The sequence below is a fragment of the Lissotriton helveticus genome, chromosome 3_1 (genome assembly GCF_964261635.1).
Source record: "Lissotriton helveticus chromosome 3_1, aLisHel1.1, whole genome shotgun sequence".
NCBI classification, from domain to species: Eukaryota; Metazoa; Chordata; class Amphibia; order Caudata; family Salamandridae; genus Lissotriton; species Lissotriton helveticus.
The window spans coordinates 561,066,139-561,086,082 of record NC_136061.1 but is presented as its reverse complement, the minus strand read 5'-3'; the positions used below and the strand labels follow the sequence as shown (position 1 = coordinate 561,086,082).

Below are 19,944 nucleotides of genomic sequence, written 5' to 3'. Positions count from 1 at the left end.
CTGGGCTGGGGCAGTGTCAGTGTGCTTGGAAAGCATGGTTCTGACGTCACAGACATATGCTGTTCGCTCGTGCAACACTCTCCAGTTTCTTTATTTTGTAGGTCCCTGTCAGCGTCAATTGCGCTTTTCGGCATTTGTGTTCACACAGAGAGTCGCTGGGCTGGAGAAGGGTTAGTGCGCTTGCAGAGCATAGTTCCTGCGTCACAGAGGGGCGCTGGGCTGGGGCAGGGTCAGTCTGCTCCTAACCACATTTTCGGTATTAAAAACGCTTCTTTTCTTAATGTTTGTTGTTAGTGCAGAAACAGAGGGGGCAGTGTCAGTGTGCTCGCTAGGCTTGGTACAGAGGGGCGCTGGGCTGGGGCAGTGTCAGTGTGCTTGCAGAGCATGGTTCATGCGTCACAGAGGGGCGCTGGGCTGGGGCAGGGTCATTCTGCTTCTAGGAGTTGTTAAACCAGGAATAGTCACGTCCGACTTGGCAACTTCTCTGCAGCATCAAAGTGTGTAATAAGTAATAAATAAATACAATGCCACATTTTCGGTATTAAAAACACTTCTTTCCTTATTCTTTGTTGTTAGTGTGGAACAACAGCTCTCTCCCACCTCGCCTGTGCATTTTTTTTCCAACACATTTAGCTAGGGACGAAATTAGAGGCCATAGTGAAAGGGTCAAAAGGTTGGGGGACTGGAAGTGAGAAAAAAAAAACAGATGGCTCATGTTGTTTTGAAGAGGTGCATACAAGGGTCCCTTCTATATGTGAATTGTGTATCTTTTATTTCCATTTTAGTTTGCAGTTTAAAACTCTATTAAGTAGAGATTTCGAAAGTAATAAATAAATACAATGCAACATTTTCGGTATTAAAAACACTTTTTTTCTTAATGTTTGTTGTTAGTGCGGAAACAGAGGGGCGCTGGGCTGGGGCAGTGTCATTCTGCTTCTAGGAGTTGTTAAACTAGGAATAGTCACGTCCGACTTGGCAACTTCTCAGGGTGAACATTGCGTGAGTGTGTTGGGTGAGCAGTGAGTGTGTAGGGTGAGCAGTGTGTAAGTGTGTATGATTAGCAGCGTGTGAGTGTATAGGGTTAGTAGTGTGTGAGTGTGCAGGGTTAGCAGTGTGTGAATGTGCAGGGCTAACAGTGTGAGAGTGTACAGGGCTAGCAGTGTGAATGTATATGGTGTGTAGTGTGGGAATGTGCACAGTGAGCAATGTATGTGTGTGTGACCAGGGTGAGCAGTGTGTGACTGTGTAGGGTGAGCAGTGTGTGACTGTGTAGGGTGAGCAGTGTGTGACTGTGCAGGGTGAGCAGTGTGTGAGTGTGCAGGGTGAGCATTGTGCGAGTGTGCAGGGTGAGCAGTGTGCGAGTGTGCAGGATGAGCAGTGTGCGAGTGTGCAGGGTGAGCTGTGTGCGAGTGTGCAGGGTGAGCTGTGTGCGAGTGTGCAGGGTGAGCTGTGTGCGAGTGTGCTGAATGAGCAGTGTGTGAGTGTGCAGGGTGATCAATATGTGGGTGTCCAGGGCCAGCAGTGTGTGAGTATGCAAGGTCAGTAGATTAGAGCTGCGCCTAGAGATGAACAGATCATCGCCAGAGGGGCTCCCTTATGGCATTTACAGCAGGTATTTACTGGATCCATTACTTGCCTGCATCCTCATTGGAATATCTGTCTGCAACTTTCATTCTCTACTGAGATTTCAGTTTTGAAAACTCCCTGCTGACCTCTGAGTACCTTTATTTTTGTCCTCAAATGCCCTGGTGCGAGTGAGTGCAGAATGAGTGCAGAATGAGTGCAGAGTGAGTGCAGAGTGAGTGCAGAGTGAGTGCAGAGTGAGTGCAGAGTGAGTGCAGAGTGAGTGCAGAGTGAGTGCAGAGTGAGAGTGAGTGCTGCAGGTGTGAGTGAGTGTTGCAGAGTTTGAGTGAGTGCAGTGTGTGTGCAGAGTGAAAGTGAGTGCTGCAGAATGAGAGTGAGTGCTGCAGAGTGAAAGTGAGTGCTGCAGAGTGAGAGTGAGTGCAGAGTGAGTGCGGAGTGTGAGTGAGTACAGAGTGTGAGTGAGTGCTGCAGAGTTTGAGTGAGTGCTGCAGAGTTTGAGTGAGTGCAGAGTGTGTGCAGAGTGAAAGTGAGTGCTGCAGAGTGAGAGTGAGTGCTGCAGAGTGAAAGTGAGTGCTGCAGAGTGTGAGTGAGAGGAGTGAGTGCAAAGTGAGTGCAGAGTGAGAGAGAATGCAGTGTGAGTGAGTGCAGAATGAGTGCAGAATAAGTGCAGAGTGAGAGCAGAATGAGTGCAGAATGAGAGCAGAATAACTGCAGAGTGAGTGCAGACTAAGTGCAGACTGAGTGCAGAGTAAGAGTGAGTGTGCAGAATAAGACCACACACATAAGACCACACACATAAGACCACACACACACCACTCTCACCACCACACATACCACCACACACTCACCACCACACACTCACCACCACACACCAGGGCCGGACTGAGAACCAAAACCGGCCCTGGCAAAGTGCGGCCGGTTTTCGGACGATTTTGTTACAGGGCTGATTTTGCAGCTATGCTGCAAAAACGGCCCTGTAACAAAAACGGCCCCCAGGGCCCAAAACCGGCCCCCACCCTTGCGGCGCACCGGGGATTGCCCGGTGCCCGCAACGGCCAGTCCGGGCCTGCCACACACTCACTACCACACACTCACCACCACATACGCAACCACACACACACAACCACACACACACACACATCACCAGCCGTCAGTGCTCACTTTCACCGGGCACAAATACCACCAGCCATCAGTGCACGCTTTCACCGGGCACAAACACCATCAGCTGTCAGTGCAAGCTTCCACCAAGCACACACACCACCAGCCATCAGTGCACAATTTTGTACAGGCACACACGCCACCAGCCATCAGTGCACACATCAATTGTTAACGCATCCACAATTAACTATTGTAGCAATCGCAGTATGGTGCACTTTATTTTTAAACATATTCATCTAAAGCACAGCATGCCACCATTGCTACAATTCCAATCCAACCCACATAATTTCAGTACACACCACATGCATACACTCCATAACACATGGCTAAAAGACATTGCCATTTACAATTCCATAAGCTCTAACTCAAATAAATCCGAGACCTATTGCATTTCTAATGCTTGTTTTTAAAAGCTCTAGGAAGAGGATGAATGAGCAAAATTAGGAATGATCCTAAGCCACCACAGGAGACACCATTCAACACCATCTTGACACCAGCCTTCCTCAAATGTGCTATGAAGAGGTAAAAACAAGCATTAGAAATGCAATCGGGCTCGGATTTATTTGAGTTTGAGCTAATGGCATTGTAACTGCCAATGTATTGTTGCTATGTGTTATGGAGTGTGTTCATGTGGTGTGTACTGCCAGTGATCTCCTTGTGAGTGTGAGAATATTGCACCGTTACTGCCTGTGATGTCCTTCTTGTGAGTGTGAGAAGCTTGCACCTCTGCTGCCTGTGGTCTCCTTGTGAGTGTAAGAAGCTTGCACTGCTGCTGCCTGTGATGTCCTTCTTGTGAGTGTAAGAAGCTTGCACTGCTGTTGCCTGTGATGTCCTTCTTGTGAGTGTGAGAAGCTTGCACCGCTGCTGCTTGTGATGTCCTTCTTGTGAGTGGGAGAAGCTTGCACCTCAGCTGCCTGTGGTATCCTTGTGAGTGTAAGAAGCTTGCACAGCTGCTGCCTGTGATGTCCTTCGTGTGAGTGTGAGAAGCTTGCACCGCTGCTGCCTGGGAGTATGAGAAGATTGCATTGTGCATCTCTGTGCTGTGCCTGTTCTTTGTAAGGGACTCTTGCTCTGTTGCTGCTGCTGCCTTGGCACAGTACCTGCTGTGAGTGTGTAAGGGCAGCTTGCACCGCTGCTGCTTGTGATGTCCTTCTTGTGAGTGGGAGAAGCTTGCACCTCAGCTGCCTGTGGTCTCCTTGTGAGTGTAAGAAGCTTGCACAGCTGCTGCCTGTGATTTCCTTCTTGTGAGTGTGAGAAGCTTGCACCGCTGCTGCCTGTGGTCTCCTTGTGAGTGTAAGAAGCTTGCACTGCTGCTGCCTGTGATGTCCTTCTTGTGAGTGTGAGAAGCTTGCACCGCTGCTGTTTGTGATGTCCTTCTTGTGAGTGTGAGAAGCTTGCAACTCAGCTGCCTGTGGTCTCCTTGTTAGTGTAAGAAGCTTGCACAGCTGTTGCCTGTGATGTCCTACTCACTACTCTACTCACTACTCTACTCACTACTCACTACTCACTACTCACTACTCACTACTCACTACTCACTACTCACTACTCACTACTCACTACTCACTACTCACTACTCACTACTCACTACTCACTACTCACTACTCTGCACTCACTACTCTGCACTCACTACTCTGCACTCACTACTCTGCACTCACTACTCTGCACTCACTACTCTGCACTCACTACTCTGCACTCACTACTCTGCACTCACTACTCTGCACTCACTACTCTGCACTCACTACTCTGCACTCACTACTCTGTCTGGGTTAAGGGAGACCCTCGAGGCCCTGGTGTCACTGCACCTGCTGCACCCTCACAGCCACTGGTAGCAAAATACAGGACTGTCTGGGTTAAGGGAGACCCTCGAGGCCCCGGTGTCACTGCACCTGCTGCACCCCTGGACACCCACAGCCACTGGTAGTAAAATACAGCACTGTCGGGGTTAAGGGAGACCCTCGAGGCCTCGGTGTCACTGCACCTGCTGCACCCTCACAGCCACTGGTAGTAAAATACAGCACTGTCTGGATTAAGTGAGACCCTCGAGGCCCGGGTGTCACTGCACCTGCTGCACCCCTGGACTTCCACCGCCACTCGTAGTAAAATACAGCACTGTCTGAGTTAAGGGAGACCCTCGAGGCCCCGGTGTCACTGCACCTGCTGCACCCCTGGACACCCACAGCCACTGGTAGTAAAATACAGCACTGTCAGGGTTAAGTGAGGCCCTCGAGGCCCCGGTGTCACTGCACCTGCTGCACCCCTGGACACCCACAGCCACTGGTAGTAAAATACAGCACTGTCAGGGTTAAGGGAGACCCTCGAGGCCCCGGTGTCACTGCACCTGCTGCACCCTCACAGCCACTGGTAGCAAAATACAGCACTGTCAGGGTAAAGTGAGGCCTGCTGCACCCCTGGACTTTCACCGCCACTCGTAGTAAAATACAGCACTGTCTGGGTTAAGGGAGACCCTCGAGGCCCTGGTGTCACTGCACCTGCTGCACCCTCACAGTCACTGGTAGCAAAATACAGCACTGTCAGGGTAAAGTGAGGCCATCGAGGCCCCGGTGTCACTGCACCTGCTGCACCCCTGGACACCCACAGCCACTGCTAGTAAAATACAGCACTGTCAGGGTTAAGGGAGACCCTCAAGGCCCCGGTGTCACTGCACCTGCTGCACCCTCACAGCCACAGGTAGTAAAATACAGCACTGTCTGGGTGAAGGGAGACCCTCGAGGCCCTGGTGTCACTGCACCTGCTGCACCCCTGGACTTCCACCGCCACTCGTAGTAAAATACAGCACTGTCTGGGTTAAGGGAGACCCTCGAGGCCCCGGTGTCACTGCACCTGCTGCACCCCTGGACACCCACAGCCACTGGTAGTAAAATACAGCACTGTCAGGGTAAAGTGAGGCCCTCAATGCCCCGGTGTCACTGCACCTGCTGCACCCCTGGACACCCACAGCCACTGGTAGTAAAATACAGCACTGTCAGGGATAAGGGAGACCCTCGAGGCCCCGGTGTCACTGCACCTGCTGCACCCTCACAGCCACTGGTAGTAAAATACAGCACTGTCTGGGTTAAGGGAGACCCTCGAGGCCCTGGTGTCACTGCACCTGCTGCACCCTCACAGCCACTGGTAGCAAAATACAGCACTGTCAGGGTAAAGTGAGGCCATCGAGGCCCCGGTGTCACTGCACCTGCTGCACCCCTGGACACCCACAGCCACTGCTAGTAAAATACAGCACTGTCAGGGTTAAGGGAGACCCTCGAGGCCCCGGTGTCACTGCACCTGCTGCACCCTCACAGCCACTGGTAGTAAAATACAGCACTGTCTGGGTTAAGGGAGACCCTCGAGGCCCTGGTGTCACTGCACCTGCTGCACCCTCACAGTCACTGGTAGCAAAATACAGCACTGTCAGGGTAAAGTGAGGCCATCGAGGCCCCGGTGTCACTGCACCTGCTGCACCCCTGGACACCCACAGCCACTGCTAGTAAAATACAGCACTGTCAGGGTTAAGGGAGACCCTCAAGGCCCCGGTGTCACTGCACCTGCTGCACCCTCACAGCCACAGGTAGTAAAATACAGCACTGTCTGGGTGAAGGGAGACCCTCGAGGCCCTGGTGTCACTGCACCTGCTGCACCCCTGGACTTCCACCGCCACTCGTAGTAAAATACAGCACTGTCTGGGTTAAGGGAGACCCTCGAGGCCCCGGTGTCACTGCACCTGCTGCACCCCTGGACACCCACAGCCACTGGTAGTAAAATACAGCACTGTCAGGGTAAAGTGAGGCCCTCAATGCCCCGGTGTCACTGCACCTGCTGCACCCCTGGACACCCACAGCCACTGGTAGTAAAATACAGCACTGTCAGGGATAAGGGAGACCCTCGAGGCCCCGGTGTCACTGCACCTGCTGCACCCTCACAGCCACTGGTAGTAAAATACAGCACTTTCTGGGTTAAGGGAGACCCTCGAGGCCCTGGTGTCACTGCACCTGCTGCACCCTCACACCCACTGGTAGCAAAATACAGCACTGTCAGGGTAAAGTGAGGCCATCGAGGCCCCGGTGTCACTGCACCTGCTGCACCCCTGGACACCCACAGCCACTGCTAGTAAAATACAGCACTGTCAGGGTTAAGGGAGACCCTCGAGGCCCCGGTGTCACTGCACCTGCTGCACCCTCACAGCCACTGGTAGTAAAATACAGCACTGTCTGGGTTAAGGGAGACCCTCGAGGCCCTGGTGTCACTGCACCTGCTGCACCCTCACAGCCACTGGTAGTAAAATACAGCACTGTCTGGGTTAAAGGAGACCCTCGAGGCCCCGTTGTCACTGCACCTGCTGCACCCCTGGACACCCACAGCCACTGCTAGTAAAATACAGCACTGTCAGGGTTAAGGGAGACCCTCAAGGCCCCGGTGTCACTGCACCTGCTGCATCCTCACAGCCACTGGTAGTAAAATACAGCACTGTCTGGGTTAAGGGAGACCCTCGAGGCCCTGGTGTCACTGCACCTGCTGCACCCTCACAGCCACAGGTAGTAAAATACAGCACTGTCTGGGTGAAGGGAGACCCTCGAGGCCCTGGTGTCACTGCACCTGCTGCACCCCTGGACTTCCACCGCCACTCGTAGTAAAATACAGCACTGTCTGGGTTAAGGGAGACCCTCGAGGCCCCGGTGTCACTGCACCTGCTGCACCCCTGGACACCCACAGCCACTGGTAGTAAAATACAGCACTGTCAGGGTAAAGTGAGGCCCTCAATGCCCCGGTGTCACTGCACCTGCTGCACCCCTGGACACCCACAGCCACTGGTAGTAAAATACAGCACTGTCAGGGATAAGGGAGACCCTCGAGGCCCCGGTGTCACTGCACCTGCTGCACCCTCACAGCCACTGGTAGTAAAATACAGCACTTTCTGGGTTAAGGGAGACCCTCGAGGCCCTGGTGTCACTGCACCTGCTGCACCCTCACACCCACTGGTAGCAAAATACAGCACTGTCAGGGTAAAGTGAGGCCATCGAGGCCCCGGTGTCACTGCACCTGCTGCACCCCTGGACACCCACAGCCACTGCTAGTAAAATACAGCACTGTCAGGGTTAAGGGAGACCCTCGAGGCCCCGGTGTCACTGCACCTGCTGCACCCTCACAGCCACTGGTAGTAAAATACAGCACTGTCTGGGTTAAGGGAGACCCTCGAGGCCCTGGTGTCACTGCACCTGCTGCACCCTCACAGCCACTGGTAGTAAAATACAGCACTGTCTGGGTTAAAGGAGACCCTCGAGGCCCCGTTGTCACTGCACCTGCTGCACCCCTGGACACCCACAGCCACTGCTAGTAAAATACAGCACTGTCAGGGTTAAGGGAGACCCTCAAGGCCCCGGTGTCACTGCACCTGCTGCATCCTCACAGCCACTGGTAGTAAAATACAGCACTGTCTGGGTTAAGGGAGACCCTCGAGGCCCTGGTGTCACTGCACCTGCTGCACCCCTGGACTTCCACCGCCACTCGTAGTAAAATACAGCACTGTCTGGGTTAAGGGAGACCCTCGAGGCCCCGGTGTCACTGCACCTGCTGCACCCCTGGACACCCACAGCCACTGGTAGTAAAATACAGCACTGTCAGGGTTAAGTGAGGCCCTCGAGGCCCCGGTGTCACTGCACCTGCTGCACCCCTGGACACCCACAGCCACTGGTAGTAAAATACAGCACTGTCAGGGTTAAGGGAGACCCTCGAGGCCCCGGTGTCACTGCACCTGCTGCACCCTCACAGCCACTGGTAGTAAAATACAGCACTGTCTGGGTTAAGGGAGACCCTCGAGGCCCTGGTGTCACTGCACCTACTGCACCTGCTGCACCCTCACAGCCACTGGTAGCAAAATACAGCACTGTCAGGGTAAAGTGAGGCCATCGAGGCCCCGGTGTCACTGCACCTGCTGCACCCCTGGACACCCACAGCCACTGCTAGTAAAATACAGCACTGTCAGGGTTAAGGGAGACCCTCGAGGCCCCGGTGTCACTGCACCTGCTGCACCCTCACAGCCACTGGTAGTAAAATACAGCACTGTCTGGGTTAAGGGAGACCCTCGAGGCCCTGGTGTCACTGCACCTGCTGCACCCTCACACCCACTGGTAGCAAAATACAGCACTGTCAGGGTAAAGTGAGGCCATCGAGGCCCCGGTGTCACTGCACCTGCTGCACCCCTGGACACCCACAGCCACTGCTAGTAAAATACAGCACTGTCAGGGTTAAGGGAGACCCTCGAGGCCCCGGTGTCACTGCACCTGCTGCACCCTCACAGCCACTGGTAGTAAAATACAGCACTGTCTGGGTTAAGGGAGACCCTCGAGGCCCTGGTGTCACTGCACCTGCTGCACCCTCACAGCCACTGGTAGTAAAATACAGCACTGTCTGGGTTAAAGGAGACCCTCGAGGCCCCGTTGTCACTGCACCTGCTGCACCCCTGGACACCCACAGCCACTGCTAGTAAAATACAGCACTGTCAGGGTTAAGGGAGACCCTCAAGGCCCCGGTGTCACTGCACCTGCTGCATCCTCACAGCCACTGGTAGTAAAATACAGCACTGTCTGGGTTAAGGGAGACCCTCGAGGCCCTGGTGTCACTGCACCTGCTGCACCCCTGGACTTCCACCGCCACTCGTAGTAAAATACAGCACTGTCTGGGTTAAGGGAGACCCTCGAGGCCCCGGTGTCACTGCACCTGCTGCACCCCTGGACACCCACAGCCACTGGTAGTAAAATACAGCACTGTCAGGGTTAAGTGAGGCCCTCGAGGCCCCGGTGTCACTGCACCTGCTGCACCCCTGGACACCCACAGCCACTGGTAGTAAAATACAGCACTGTCAGGGTTAAGGGAGACCCTCGAGGCCCCGGTGTCACTGCACCTGCTGCACCCTCACAGCCACTGGTAGTAAAATACAGCACTGTCTGGGTTAAGGGAGACCCTCGAGGCCCTGGTGTCACTGCACCTACTGCACCTGCTGCACCCTCACAGCCACTGGTAGCAAAATACAGCACTGTCAGGGTAAAGTGAGGCCATCGAGGCCCCGGTGTCACTGCACCTGCTGCACCCCTGGACACCCACAGCCACTGCTAGTAAAATACAGCACTGTCAGGGTTAAGGGAGACCCTCGAGGCCCCGGTGTCACTGCACCTGCTGCACCCTCACAGCCACTGGTAGTAAAATACAGCACTGTCTGGGTTAAGGGAGACCCTCGAGGCCCTGGTGTCACTGCACCTGCTGCACCCTCACAGCCACTGGTAGTAAAATACAGCACTGTCTGGGTTAAAGGAGACCCTCGAGGCCCCGGTGTCACTGCACCTGCTGCACCCCTGGACACCCACAGCCACTGCTAGTAAAATACAGCACTGTCAGGGTTAAGGGAGACCCTTGAGGCCCCGGTGTCACTGCACCTGCTGCACCCTCACAGCCACTGGTAGTAAAATGAGGCCCCGGTGTCACTGCACCTGCTGCACCCTCACAGCCACTGGTAGTAAAATACAGCACTGTCTGGGTTAAGGGAGACCCTCGAGGCCCTGGTGTCACTGCACCTACTGCACCTGCTGCACCCTCACAGCCACTGGTAGCAAAATACAGCACTGTCAGGGTAAAGTGAGGCCATCGAGGCCCCGGTGTCACTGCACCTGCTGCACCCCTGGACACCCACAGCCACTGCTAGTAAAATACAGCACTGTCAGGGTTAAGGGAGACCCTCGAGGCCCCGGTGTCACTGCACCTGCTGCACCCTCACAGCCACTGGTAGTAAAATACAGCACTGTCTGGGTTAAGGGAGACCCTCGAGGCCCTGGTGTCACTGCACCTGCTGCACCCTCACAGCCACTGGTAGTAAAATACAGCACTGTCTGGGTTAAAGGAGACCCTCGAGGCCCCGGTGTCACTGCACCTGCTGCACCCCTGGACAGCCACTGGTAGTAAAATGAGGCCCCGGTGTCACTGCACCTGCTGCACCCCTGGACACCCACAGCCACTCGCTTTTTCACTTTTTTTTTTAAGTTTTACACTTTGCTTTGATGCGGACGCTTTCTTACACTGTGGCATGGAGTCATCCTGCTCAGCTCTCGGCCTCGCCACTGCAGGCATATGTTTTCAATTATCTCCGCCGTGATGGCGAGATAATCGAAGATATATGGCCTTCTCCTCTTAAAACAATGCCTTTCAAGTCTGCCCTACACGGAAAGAAAACACAGGAAAAGCACGAACGCCGCCATTCCCAGCAGACTGGTGAACGCGCCCACAACATCTGCATTACATTATCGCGGCAGCCTGACAGCTCATAATTGAAATTAATGGACTCCTGTGCGCGTAACCACAGAGAAAATGCCAAGATGACGCACGCTAAATTACAGATAGCCTATCATGTCAAGGCTACTAAAAACACAGCACAGCGAAGACGAATGAACATGCACATGCCATAAAAAAAGCGCGTGCACTAAGGAATGTTGCTGTCCGGACCCCTAAAGACACTTTTTTTTTTCTTTTACTATAGAGCTCGGAGCTCCGCCCCACTTCGTGGTGACGTAGGCCCGAGCCCTAACAAGTCACAATTGAGTTTTTCTTACATTGTTTAAAATTAGGATTTTATTTTACGGGTACTATTGAACTCCTGTTTCAACACACAAATATCAGAATTAAGGAGATGCAATAATATGGTACTGAAAACTTTAAGCCAGCCTTTCCTTCACAACTCAAAATCTGCATGTCATCAACCTTTCAACTCTCACGCCCTCATCTACACCCTGAGCACTGGACAAGGAGTACCTGCACTTCTGAAGGCAAAAAAGGGAGTACGTTTCAGCATTTGGGGCAGATTGGAACGCTACTGATATGTGGTAGGTCTTCAAAGAGAATAAGCAGACCTGCAGTTGCCTGGCTGGAGTTATGCATAAATGGCCTGAAGGAGGCAAACTATACCTTCTATGTGCAAGTCATTGCTCGTAGACCCCTCGAGGTTACAGATTGCATAAACTCTAGTGCTTTCCTTGTCAAAATGCATTATCAAAGGAATACTGCTAAATCTGGCAAGCAGTGAGATGTCAGAGAATCATTTGAACATCATTACTGGAGACCAACAAGATCATTTTGTGAGGCGGACATCAAAGATTGTATCTGTGGCTGATGATTGCTCGTCCTACTGCCCCATCTCCCTCCTAAATGTAGTGGCGAAATTATATGCAACGATCCTGGCTCTCCGCCTGCGACGGGTGATAACGGGGCTGGTACACCTCGACCAAACGGGGTTAATTCCGGAAAGGGCGACTAGATATAACCTGCGGCCGACTCATAACTGGCTCAGGGAGGTGGGAAGCAGGACGGAGCCGCACTGGTTCTTATCTCTAGACGCAGAAAAGGCATTTGATGCCGTACACTGGCCTTTTCTAGAGGGAGTACTAGAACGCATGGGATTTGGACCCAAGTACAGGAGTAAAATTGGTCTACTGTACACCGGCCCTAGTGCTAGAGTCAGGGTGAAGGGACACTTTCTGGGTCAGGGTGAAGGGACACTTTCTGAGGCCTTTCCTATACAACGGGGCACCAGGCAGGGATGCCCCCTGTCCCCCCTCTTGTTTCCCCTTACTATTGAAGTAATGGCTTGCGCAGTTAGGCAGAACGTAGGGATTACGGAGTTTCGGATAGGGCAAGCAGATGAAACTGACTAAAAACTGTCCCTATACGCGGATGATGTCCTGCTTTATATTACACAACCGGACAGTACTATACCGGCCCTGTTTGCCGAACTGGATCGATACGGAGCCAAGTCTGGGTACCAGATCAATTGGCATAAGTCGACGCTCTATGACCCCCAAGGGCGGGATGAGTGGCCCACATTACCTGAGAGACTGCAGACGACTAAGGAGGGCTTTATGTACCTAGGGATATTTGTCACAACTGATGGTAACCTCTCCTACGACCGCAACATTAACCGAGTTGTACGCAACTTTACTGAAGACGCAAACAGATGGCAATCGCTTCCCCTGACGATACTTGGGCGGGCAGCCATGTTTAAAATGATCTCACTTCCAAGATTCTTATATGCACTTCAGAATGAATACTTCCCACTGAAATGTAAGGTCTTCCGGGATATTCATGCGGAATGGAGGTCCTATTTATGGCTGGGTAAACAACATAGAATAGCGCTCTCGACCCTACAGAGACACCAATATGATGGGGAAATGTCATTGCCCGACTTGGAGGCCTACTATTGGGCAGAACACCTGGCACCTCTTAATGAATGGCTGCATGCACCTGCCACACACCCCACCTATGCACTGGAAAGACACACTATGGGTATCCGCACATGTCTATACTATATATATGGAGGAAAGGGGCAGGCCAGATTACTGCCGGCTACTAGAATCACACTGGGAGCATGGAAGAGGGCAACAAAGGCAATTCAGTGGAAACACAAACCAACAAAGCAAACCCCGCTGTGGGACTGTGCCTGGCTAAAGGAACTTAATAAGTTGAAGGGGTTCCAGGGATGGGACGCCATAGGCATCTCTACCCTCGGACACGTAATTAACAAAGGGGCGCTGCAATCCTTCCCGTCATTGCAGAGGGAATTTGGGCTGCACCGCCCCCAATTCTTTAAATATATGCAGCTGCGTCATGCTTGGAGGGCAGAGGGGACGTTGGTGGAGGCACTCCCTGAATACGCTCCTTTGGAGGGCCGCCTTCTGCAGGAGCAGATCTTGGGGACGGCAGTATCCCTAACATATAAAACTATCATGAATAATAGACCGAACAAATTAGAGGGCCTCAGAGCCACTTGGGAGCGGGAAGTTGGGGACATGGATGATGTGGACTGGGGTGTGGTACTGATGCACCATAGGGAGGTAGTGATTAAATCACGACTTCGTCTGATCCACTTTAAGATCTTTCATAGGTCCTATTTCGATAGAGTGAGATTGCATAAACTGGGGAGAATACCTGACCCCTGCTGCCTGCGATGTGGCCACGATAGAGGAGATTTCTTCCACACGGTCTGGTCCTGTCCCCGCATTCAAAAGTACTGGGGAGAGGTCCTTGCTGAACTGGGAGAGGTGCTAGAGACGGACGTCCCCTCGGACCCGAAGTTAATACTCCTGGGGATGACCCATGATGTAGACTTGGCACGCCCATTGCGGATTTTTCTAGAACTAGCCTTGGTAGTGGTCAAATGGGATGTAGCCAGGAAATGGGGGGCGGCGGACATACCACTGCTAGAGGAATGGAGGAAGGGGATGGACCTTTACATAGCAGCCAAAAGGGTCACGTACAAAGCAAGAGGTTGCCCTAAGAAGTTCCGCAGAATATGGGGCAAATGGAGACAGTATCATGGATTGGATGTGGGACTCTAAAGGGTTGCAAACACTTGAATGTATGATTGCTAGGGAAGGGATCGGTTTGCAGGATCAGGCACTGTTACTGAAATAGACTCTGAGAACTGCCATGGCTGAACAGTTGGTCGATGGTATGTGGATCCTGAGTTACGAGGGAGGTGGAGTGGGTGGGAAAGGGGGGATGTGTGGGTATTGCTCGATAATGACATGCTTGTTGTATGCTTTTCCATGTTGCACGGACCAAAAGACAATAAAAATGGTTTAAAAAAAAATAAATGAAAAAAAAGATTGTATCTGTGTTTATCCCCAGACCTTCAATCCCTATTTTTTACTTTTCGTTATATTTTACCATTCTTCCAAGTACAGATAGGACCCTAAAAAAGTCACAAGTTTGCCCACCTTCTTTCTTCATAACAAATAAAATGGCCTGTGAAATTCCCCTTGTTCCAACACATCTTTAAACTTTAAATCAAATAACAAAAAATCTTGAACATGGGAACTCCAAAAACGTTTAAGCTTGATAATGCTCAATTTAATCGTTTTAAAAAAAACGTATTTGTACTGAAGATTTGATCTTAAGAGTGGCTGCTGTATGCCGTACTTCAATAAAGTTAGATCTATTTTAACACTTAGTATCCCCACCCCAAAAGATTAACAGCTCCCCTCCCCATCCCCACAGGTGGAAAATGAAAGACACGAGCACAATATCATATGCAACAGGGACACCTAGAAAATAGTCTTAAGCAACTGTGCCAAAGTCCAGATTCACATGTGCAGTCAAAAACTGGCAAGTCATTTCCCCGTTATCTTTGTCCAGGTACAAGAGAAGATAGTGCTAAACTGAAGAATGGATCCCTTTGTTTACCTACCCCAACAACAAAGCTCAGCTCTGAGGACTCATATCTTTAAAATGGGCGTACATCTAGTGTGTTCGCACAAATGTTGAGTCCACAAGGGGAAAACACAGACTGCTAACCAGAAAAAGTACAAAGGCGTGGAAGCTTTCAGGAAGCCATTCTGAGGTCTTTTATCCTTGCAGCCCCAGGGGAATCTTATGTGGGTCACAGTGCAGAGAGCCCTTCACCGCCCTCCATCCCAGCATTTTTGAAAATGCTGCAACCTGTGAGACTAGTTGGTTTCTTGATGAGTCTAAAGATTGTGTGGGCAGTGTCCACAGAAGACGGACTTGAAGATTCCAAGTAACCCCATTAGGCAGGACGCAGACTGTGAGAACTTGCCTTTAGCTCAGAGAAGTAACTCCGGAACTGGGGATGAATTTGGGATGAAATCTATTGCAATAGGAATGGTTGAGTTATTTGGGTTAATAGGCTGCTGTAGCTTAAAGCTCAGTGGTAAGGCCTCCACCACAGTGTTCCTCAGTCTTACCTACCTACAACCAGTTTACTAGTAGTAGTAAAGTAGAGGGATTGACAACACGAACGTTAGCTATATTGTATCCCCTTGCCAGGCACCTCTGCCCTATTGTCTAAGAAAAGTAAATAAACCCTGAAAGGACCATAGTCGTTGAGAACACGGAACTTATGTTTAAGAGACGAGAATCATGGTGTTTTCACTGATCAAGTTCACTATAAATCTTTAAATAAGTGGCGGTTTCTCCTGTTTATTTATACTCGGGCCATGCGTGATGGAAGGGGAGCCTCCAGAAGAGATACAGATGAAATATACGGATGCGTATGAGATAAAGTCACAGAACAGGACTAAGGATACTTGGAGGCATCGATGAAAAAGGATGGTTTGTAATGTTATGTAAGGTGCCATCTCCGAGAACCAAACTGCGAGTCGGAGCATTACATGGTAATAAAATAAAAGTCCATCACAGGCTTCTTTCACTCCCCCCACAGATGTCTTCTAAACTCATCTGATTCACAAGAAATGCTCCGAGTATTGATAAGGAAGAGTTGCACAGAATGTCTGGGGTGGGATCTTGAAGTGGTGCTATGTGAGACACACAGAGGCTCGCCCACACTTGTAAGTTGGTGTTAATGCTGGTGGGTAAACGATATGTTATGGGGATTGGGTGTAGACGGACGTCGCAATGCAGAACAGTTCACCATTCCAATGAGGCAGGGATTGCATCCAGACTGAACCATTGGAGGAGATAAGCACACAACAAACAGACTTTCTAACACAAACTAATACCAAAGCCCATCTAGTTACAAGGGCACACCATTGGAATAAATGGAACGTATAAAGCTAAAGTAAACTGCACTGCTGGCAGGTTACATTCCCTGGTCTATGAGGAGGAAGAAGAGAAGGGCCCCCGAGGAGATAAATGTGGGTTGATCTTTTATTGAAGTCGAATATATCTGAAAACAGCACTGTGCTGTGATGTAATGCCTTATTGCTATAATGTCCTAGATAATTGTGTGATGTTATTTTATTCACTGCCTCAAGTTAATATAAACTTATAAAAAAAAAAACAAGGACACACCATTGGAGGCAGCACAGTACACACTTTGGGAGACTTGGTGGGCACTACAGAGTACCAATGCATCACTCTCCCAAATAGTGTTTCCCTGCCCCCACCAACACACATTTCTTTTGTGAAGAAATTACTTTCTGAGAACATGCTGCTATTATAAGTTAGACAAGATAAGGCTATTTCAAGTGAACAGATAATCATTATGTAAATGATGCAGGAAATGTACATTAGATGACTACCACAGTGCAATGGTCTATGTGGCTATTAAGCATCAAGAGTCAAGCTCATCTCAATAGTAAGCATTTGAAGAAAAAATAACATACCACTTTTTCAAATAAGCGATTTGGAAGGTGGCAACAGCTGTAAGCATTATCAACATGCTAGTATGTTTTCTGTCACTCAGTCTTCTAATCATCTGTAGAAACGTAGGTGCAAATAAGTCTACAAATCATCCGTTTAGAACTTGAGACACTTGTCAAAACAGCAAGCACAAATACATTTTCATTCTTAATGTATCTCTAACCATATTTCCAATTTTTAATTCTAAAAATGAAAAATATTAGGATGTCAAAGTATAAATGTATGAAAACTGAATTATACAGTTGTCTAGCATTACATCATTTCAGCAACGCTCGAAAATAAGGCAAGTTCAAACAGGTTAAGGAGATTAGGAGTACAAAAAGAACATCTTTATGATCTAAGAAGCGTTTCAATGACGTAGAAAAGTGTGCGTAAGCAATTACCCATAAAAGCAATTCCAAATACCTCACATATACCTTGAGAGACGTAAACGTGGGTGGTACAGAAAAATACAGATGATCCAAAACATTGAAAACTTTAAATTCTGAAGCAAATAGATCACATGTTGTGGCTAAGAGCTATAACAGAAGTTATTAGGCCGACCTATCTATGGAGGTTGTGGCCTTTTAATCATGCTGTCCTGACATATTATAGGTCCTGAGTAACTGGGCCAAGTACTACCTATTTTAGCACTTGACTGTCAGTGGTAGTACTGGTCGAGCAACCAAAAGGCTCTTAGCAAGGAAGTAGGTGTGAGGCAAATGGACAAAAGACTTTGAAAGCACAAACAGTAACTGCTATAAAGTTGATTGTCCAAATACCTGCTTTTATGAAAAAAATACTATTTGTATATACGCACGGTACACTAGCATCATCCTGCGTGGTATTCACGAGTCACTCTGTTCCTTCTACTGTATTCACGAGTCACTCTGTTCCTTCTACTGGGGCTGGTTATTTGACATTCAATAATGGAAGCAACTTTCAGATGTGTCCCACACTAGTCCCCTTGCAACAAAGCCTAAGTTTGGCCTTATGTGTCAAATTTATCAGCGCTGCATGTTAAGATTATGCAAGGTCTACAGCCTCAAACAAAATTACTCAACCTGATGGCAACCAGCAAGTGTGGGAGCACAGGGCGCGTCTTTGTGGGCGCTGGTCCCCCTATGCAGTCGGGAACCTTTCGAGGTCTTTTACCAATGGTGCGTCGGGTCTCCTTAGTCTTTGGATAGTCATATCAGATAGCCTCAACATGGCTCCTTCGCAAGCAGTACATTTTCTTCACAGCAGCCTTGGTACACTGATTCAAGGCGATAGCCGTGCTTTCACAGTGCCTCTACTGGAATACGGGGGTCGCCGATTTCGCTTGCACAACGGTAGCGGCTCTAGTTTCATGGTGGCCTGCTCCTGGAAGACAGGGATCACGGACTTCACAGGCACAATGGCGATAGCACTAGCTTCACAGTGGCCCTCTCCTGGCACAAAGAGGTCACTGACTTTGTGGGTGACCCACACTCTCACAAGCTGTTCCGATCGGACTAAGCACCTCATACTTCGCCCAATGGGATACACTTTAAAGAATCTCCATTGGGTCTTGCTCCCTCCATATGACCCCCCTCCTTCTCATAAGGTCTGCTGGTCTGGACAAGCAGGCAGAAAGGCGGTGCCCATACTCAGGGCAAGTGGTCTTGACTTCCTGGCTGACGGCCCCTTACCCAGCAGGGAGATCAGCAGACCTTGATTTCTACTCCTGGTTCCAAGGGCCAGAAGTCTTGGTAATATTCTCTCCTGTTGGTGATATTCTTTCCTGGTGAACAACTTGTGGGATGCAGGCTCCTGCCTTTATAGCATGAATCCAGACACTGATTTCATTTAATGTGTGGTCCTTTACTATCCCTGTTGTGAGTGTTGAATTCTCTAAAGTGCCTGCCCCCTGTTCTGTCATTTGGCAAGGGAAAGTCTGACACAGTAGTAGCCAGTTCTATTTTCGACTGATCCACAACAGAGGGCATGAGGGTTTTTGACTGATCCACAACAGAGGCCAAGAGGGTAACCAGGAATCATTCCTGGCTGTCATGCGCCACTAAAATAATAAGACCACAAAGGTTGAGAGGCATAAGCCTTCCTCTCCATCATTATCCCCTCGCCCTACAGTGCCAACCTTATCAGACCCATTAACTTGCTTTACAATGTGCCCAGGTCCATAAACTCTTCCTGGCATAAAGGATCATCGATGCGCACAGAGGTTGCTCAGCGTCCCTTTCTCCAGTGTTTTTAGATTCTCACCTCAGGAATGGAAGCAACCCAAATCCATCTGGGGGTTGCAGTCCTCACCTGTCAGGCCCTGGGCTCCCAAAATGGATCCCATAGGCCTCCATGTCATGTACCATCCACAGGTACTTCTACATCCCAGAACACAAATGCTAGAAGCATGCACTGTCCATCGCTACACAGTTACCATGTAGGCAAAGGGCAAGTTAAGTACACAGCAGCAGAATTTAACTTCAGTGGACCAGTGACAATTGGCTTGTTCACACTGATTCTTACAAAACGGGTATGCTGCCACTGCTGCGCTCATTTCACTGAACTCCTGGTACAAGCAGTAACCCTCCACCATAATGAGGGTAGCACTTGATGTGCCCTTTCTGGTCTAAGACAGCATTACCATGAGGCAGGCCTGGGTCATGGTGCACACACATTATCCGTAAATCACCATGACTAAAAATCAGTACCAGGGAGCGAGATATCGTTGAAGCAGGGGCACTCACAGCAGGAGTGCACGTCCTTCACCATGCAGAAAACGTTTACGGCCCAACAATACATGACCTCTCTCACAACATACCGTAAACCCAGAAAACGCCACTGTCATTCACATGACTGACAATTTATTGTTTCAAAAATAGCCTAAAGAAGATTATATCACCCACCAACTCTGGCTTTAATCTAGTACTCCACTAATATAATCACCAAACATCAAGCGTTGCTGTACTTCTCAAACAGTACTCTAGCTAGTCCGCCAAATATGTCATATTAGTAGCACACCTCTCTCCTGAGCTCACAAGAAAGCCTGCAATCAAGCCAGTACAATTTCAGCATCTACAGCGTGGT

General features: G+C 50.1%; 1 protein-coding gene across 4 annotated transcripts in view; it reads right to left on the bottom strand.

Moving 5' to 3' along the window:
- Positions 1-19,944, bottom strand: part of KCTD18 (potassium channel tetramerization domain containing 18) — a 284,906-nt gene that overhangs the window by 254,693 nt on the left and 10,269 nt on the right. Inside the window, exon 2 of one of the 4 annotated variants that reach the window (XM_078680494.1) lies at positions 16,863-16,954. The exons of the other annotated variants lie outside the window; for them this stretch is intronic. The gene's annotated coding sequence lies outside the window, so the exon portion shown is untranslated. The remainder of the gene's footprint in view (positions 1-16,862; positions 16,955-19,944) is intronic. 4 annotated transcript variants of the gene reach the window in all.